Genomic DNA, 6,026 nt, shown 5'->3' with positions numbered 1-6,026 from the left:
ATAGATAAATAGCGCAAATACTAAATAGCGCACCTCCTCTTTAAATAGTATAGTTTTCAAACAGAAATAATTTTTTAAAGAACTAGGTAATAGAATAAGAACTAGGTAATAGCGCTAAGATTTATAGAAATATTACTTTTCCCATAGATATTTATAATTTGTATAGACAAACAAAAAAAATTTATTAAAAGGAGCCACAAAGCGAAACAAAAGACTTGTTCAACTCTTCAACGTACCGCAAGTCAGGAACAGTTGATAACTACAACCTGTGTTTGTTAGCTCCAAGGCGTATTGTTAATAGCCTGTCATTTAACGTTTCTCTTTTTACCATATTTTTCCATTATAGTATGAATGAAATGGACAACGCAGGATTTACTTCTTCCCCCGCCGATAATGGCGCGTCAACGTCCACCAATGTAAATCACTCTACGAGGTAAGAGTTTACTTGCATTGCCTTCAGGCCATGTTCAAGTAGAGGCCGCCTAGTTATCGTGTGATAAGCTTCCTTGATACAGGGAAATTCCAGTAAGGCCTGAGATGTATATGGTGGATTGCCAATGACGGGCGTTGCACCAAGATGGCTATAAGTATCTCGTATCGAAAAAGCCCGAGCGGAATAAAGAAAAGAATTGAGTTGGTACCTGTTTATATGGTCTTGGGTACCCGAGACAACCCTTCCCCCGAGTGACCCTAGGCGAGGTAATTTTTTAGTACAATCTGTGAAAGATTCTACCAACCGTTTATATGATCTGACGGGGGGCGAGACAGGTAGGGCAGGCAGGTAGGGTAACCCTGGCAAGAGGTACAACTTTTTCTCACACTTTGACACTTAGGCTCGCCTACCCGGAACAATCCACGGCGTGTCGAGAGTCACGTATTTTCGAAGTTTCAGCTTTTAAAGCACAAATTTACGTTACAAAAGTAGAATGAGCTCAACAAAGCCCACACTAATCGAATGAAAGAAACTCAAACGAAGAATGATATCTAGAAATTTGAATACTGAAATGCTTTATGAATAATTAAGTAGTGTTAATTTTAACCCGACTAGGAGGGACAACTTTTTCTCATATAAACGCTCGATAAAGTTGTCTCAGTAAGGAGGGTTGTCTCAGGTACCCGAGACCATATAAAAATGGCCTTATCCTAGCTCCCATGCTGTTCTAACTGATGCGTAAACCTACTATAAATGTGGTCCATGGTATATGAAATACCTATAACCAATCAAAATTCTGGAATAGCACTGTTGACTACTTTTTAATAGCGTGAAATAACGCGAGTGGCCTTTTTTTCAGAATACACAGAGGGGAGAGTGTACACAAAAAATTTCTCTCACAAGTAAAACACTTGATGTATACCACGCAAGGTTTTAATTTCAATTTTAATTTCAAAAATTCGCGTTAATTTTGTGAAAGAAAAAAAAACATTACTGTACATGGAACTTAATTTTAATAAACTTCGCGTAAATTTTGTTAAAATGCTTCGTTATATTTCTATGGCAAGGTAACTGATTTGTTACATGTTCAATCATATGACTAGATAACACTAATAAAACTTTTTGAATTAAGGTATAGCTATAAATGTGTTACCACAACGAGCCAGTTTTAGTGAGGGACTTTTATAAGTCCGAATAAGCTGTACACTTCCTTCAAGCTTAATCATTAATGGCAACTCCACTACGTTTTTGCCTTTTCTTTGAAAACTTGAAAGTAAACATTTTAGAATTGTGTCTAGCAAATGATTATTTACTCTTCTGTCATTATCACGTATATTGTTACGCCTCGCGCGCCTTGACTATCACCACGTCTTTAACATCGCAAATTATTCTCATTACATGACCCTTTAAAAGAATGTCTCTCACTTCACGAAGAGACACGGACGAACAACAACAACAACAAAAAAATGTTCCACAATACATATATATTTTTAGTTTCTTAACGTTTTAATGTTTTATTTTCGAGCTGCATGCGCTTCGTGCTCGTTTTTAACATTTTTCTTTTACCCTCATTTTTTCCAATTAATAGTGTCAATGAAAAGGACCGCAAAGAAGTTCCTTCGACCTCTGCAGATAATGGTATTTCACCATCCTCCAATGCCAAGCGCCCCGCGAGGATCTCTAGGATTTGTAAAAAGTGTAAGCGAAGTGTAAAAAATCTTAGTCGCCATCAGAAAGAAGTGCATGGCATGACAAAAATGCGTCGTAAGCTTGATGGTTATTTCACTGGGGAGAAAAAGGCACCCAATCGGCGAGTAAAATTCTGCCCCCTCTCACCATGCAAGATGTCCAAGACGCCAATTTTCCAGCTTGATAAACATCTTCAAAGTGGAATTCACGATCTGAAACCAAAGTCCTCAGCATATGTCAAGGCATTAGCGCAAGCCCCACGAGCGTCACTCTCAAAGGTGAATTCGTACTTAAAAAGGCAAAGAAAACAAAGAGCGCGGACGAATGAACAGGCCACATCAGATAAGAAAAACTTTAAAGGAAACCTTAACGAGGAGTATGATGCATGCGATGAAGCTGGCAATTCTAACGAACAAAATATGAAATGCGACCCAGAAGACAACGACATGTACAGCGACCAAGATTATGAAGAATTAGGAAGAAGGGCACAGGGCAAAATAAGAAGTAGAGAAGAGAAAACTCGAGAAAAGAAACGTAGTAAAGAAGACAGTGACGAAGAGTATGACAGGCTTGCACACAAGGCGTGGAAAAAGAATGAAGTTGAAAAAACAAGAGCTAGAGCCAAGAAACAAAATGCAAGAACCAGTGACAGTACCAGTGATGACCTTGTCGACAGTGACAAAGAATACAGGAAGCTAGTGACCGAAGGTTTGAATGCAGAATGCAAAGGAGACATAATGGAGAGCAACCACCAACAAAGTTTCGATAATGATACAGAGGACAAGTGGGAAGAAGAGATTTACAGCGAAGAAGAGAATGCAAATACTCGTAACAAGAACGAAGATTTTGAATGTGTTGAGATCTCTGACAGTGAGGAGAGTCGAAAATTAGATCCTGATTACCTTTGTAGTAAAGAGTCGGATCCAGATACCTCGACACAATCAATCACATCAATCTCTTCCTCCTCTCTCTCTCAAGAATGCGAGGGACTATTGACTGAGCTAATTGAGGTAATTGGCGAGGACAAAATCAACGAAGGATCATTACTTGATAATGACGAAGACTGCCGCGAAACGGTAAAACAGTTTAAAAGTAGAAGAATAGCTCAAGGCCATACCTTCGAGAGTGAGCTCGAGTCTGCTGAGAAACTGGCGCAAGTCAACGAAGATAGCATGTATGAGGCATTTCATGAAGCACTTGATGGAGATGAGAGCGATAACGACGAAGCATTGGACACAAACTGGGTCCCAAGCGACTGTGAAATCAGTGAAAACCATAACATCAAGACCAAAGGCCAACCTGGAGGCGTTGACCTAAGCACGGGAACACTGCTGACAGAGTTCTATGAATGGTTGACGGACGTAGATGGAGGATATCGAAGCAAAAAAATGGCGCAGCAGTACAAATCTCAGGTTTTAAGCGTCATAAAGAGGCTTCAGATGAATGAAACGGAAGTCAGACACGACAATCCAAAACCACTCGAGTACCTGCTCTTGCTTCCTGGAAAAGAAGGAGTAACTCTGTTGAAGCAATGGTTGTCACATGCTCTTTCCAAGTACCAGCCTGGAACTGTGCGCTCATATCTTATGAGTTTGCGTTTATTTTATAAATTTTTGACGCAAGAACGCAAACCCGACATGTCTGAAGTAAGCGTTGACATGTTTAACGCCCGCCGGGATCTGATGTCTTCCTGGTCATTGGCCCAAAAGAAGGAAGTTCTGAGAAGAAAGCTTCAGAAGCACGAGGAAGATTTTAAGAAACTGATCACCAGTGAAAATTTCTACCAAATCTGCCATGGTGATCAGCGAATAAATGCAGTAAAACAGCTTGGCAATTCGTCAAAGGAAACCAGTCAGGGGGCCGAGGTTCAAAGGATAATCAGCAACAAAACTCACTGCGAAGTAAGGGATTGGTTGATGACTCGTCTCGTCATCGACAATAGTGGAAGAAGTGGGGTCATTGCAAACATGACCGTAGCTGAATTCAAGGACGCCGTTTATCACTCGGGTACAGACGAAGACCAGGCTCGTTACAGAATTCTTGTTAATACCCACAAAACAGCTGACCAGTATGGTTCTGCGGTTATCTGGGTATATGACGATTTGTACAAAATGATGGACATGTACCTAAGAATTGTACGAAGCCAGTTCACGGCAGCTACCCCACAGGTTGAACAACTATTCGTTTCAAGCAACGGGATGCCCCTAACATCTTCGCAGGTATCAACGTCGGTATGGCGAACTTTCCAGAGAGAGGGGATTGTGACACAGGGAAGAATATCTGCCACAATTATACGGAAGTCTCTTGCTACTGGTATGCATGTCCACATGCCAGATGAAAAGGATCATCTCGCTGCCCTAGCCCAGCATAAGACCCTGACACAAGCCAGGTATTATCATGTCCACGATAAGCTTGTCGAAACTGACCTTGGCCGAAGGGCAGTGAACAAACTTGTTGCCCTCAAATCAAGCAACGTTCATCAGCCACAGAATGATCCCAAGGAGACTAAAGCAGTCCCAAAGCCGTGGAAGAGGGAGGAAACGGAACATCTGAAGGAGCTATTTAAACAAGACCTCGAGACAGGCGCTATCGAGGAGGCCAACGTGAAGGAAAAACTAACAACAACAACGCTTCTGGAGGAACGCCCCTTGAAGGCTGTGGTCTTAAAGCTCCGGAGACTAAGAGAAGAACACATGAAAGGTTGCGAGCCCCCATCTGACATAGAGTCTGCTGAAGCGAAAGTCAAGAGGTATCTTGATTCAGCCCAACCAGAAGCTGCGCCGTCATCCATATCGCACATCTCAGGCTCGGTATCTGCTGAATATTCAAGGTTATGGAAAAAATTCACGGAAGAGCAGGCAACCCATCTTTTCAAATTAACCAAAGACCTTATTGAAGCTAACGCTATCAAGAAAGAAGTCGTCTGGTAGCGGGTGAAAGGCGACAAAAGGTAATAGTACTTGTTTGTCATGCACAAAAAAATCCTACAAACATAAATGCAAAAGAAAGAAAGATGGTAAACAAGGGAAGTAACGGGAGTTCATTAGCAGGAAACAATAAGGCATATAACATACCTAAAGACCCCTCGTTATCTCACAGATGAAAAGATTATACATTACAATTAGTGAAATAGACTGATTAAATGATCATCAGGCTGCGTAATTAATTTACTGCTTAAATTGCTTAATCATATACTCATGAGGGCTGTAAAATTAGTTGTGTGGACATCAAGGAGGAGATTATTTAATAGTTATAAAAAAAAAATAGAAGTTTAAGTTCAGATTATACACAGGGCAGCTTAAGACAGTGTTGACAACGTTTTTTTTAGGTCACTGGAACTCGAGCTATTGTCAGGAAGAGAGGATCAGGAAGAAGAAATGAGAACAAAACAGCGATTAACAGACAAGGTCAGAAAAATGGCGCGGGAAAGTAAAGTAAAGAGGAAGTGAATCACGACTAAATACCTAATGGTTACTGAGCCAGGGGAGTTACCATTTTATCGTGCATACTTTCTCCATAGTTATGGAGTATGTGTCATAGTATCAGAGTAACACTTGTTATTTAGTTGCGTTTCGTTTTATATTCAAAGTCTACAGGGGTGTTTTCTTGTTAGTTAGGTTTGCTTTTATCGGAGTGTGTTAAAAGTCTTTTCCTTAGTTACCTAACAGCATCATTAATGAATAGCCATAAGTTCAACACTGTTGTCAATTACTAAAACGCTCCAGAATGTTATAAGAAACAAAAATGACGACGGTAAAATGTGGGTTAGAATAATCACTAGTTCCCTGATAACGTCGTTAATTAATCGCACTATATCTCCCACGCGATTATCAATAACTAAAGGTTGCTTTCTACTTATTATACCTAGACGCAACTAAATAACGGGTGTACCCTGATAGTATTA

The 6,026-nt window shown here is 40.5% G+C and overlaps 1 pseudogene across 1 annotated transcript; it reads left to right on the top strand.

Annotated features, from left to right (window-relative positions):
- Positions 1-347: 347 nt before the first annotated feature.
- LOC146484304 (uncharacterized) lies at positions 348-5,692 on the top strand (annotated as a pseudogene). The gene is made up of 3 exons (XR_014863638.1): positions 348-433; positions 2,022-5,072; positions 5,451-5,692. The product of XR_014863638.1 is annotated as an uncharacterized LOC146484304 (transcript).
- The last annotated feature ends 334 nt before the right edge of the window (positions 5,693-6,026 follow it).

Source organism: Pavona decussata, unplaced genomic scaffold (assembly GCF_977016875.1).
Source record: "Pavona decussata unplaced genomic scaffold, jaPavDecu1.1 SCAFFOLD_34, whole genome shotgun sequence".
Taxonomy (NCBI): Eukaryota; Metazoa; Cnidaria; class Anthozoa; order Scleractinia; family Agariciidae; genus Pavona; species Pavona decussata.
Note: the sequence above shows the minus strand (reverse complement) of the source record. Positions and strands in the feature narration are given on the sequence as shown.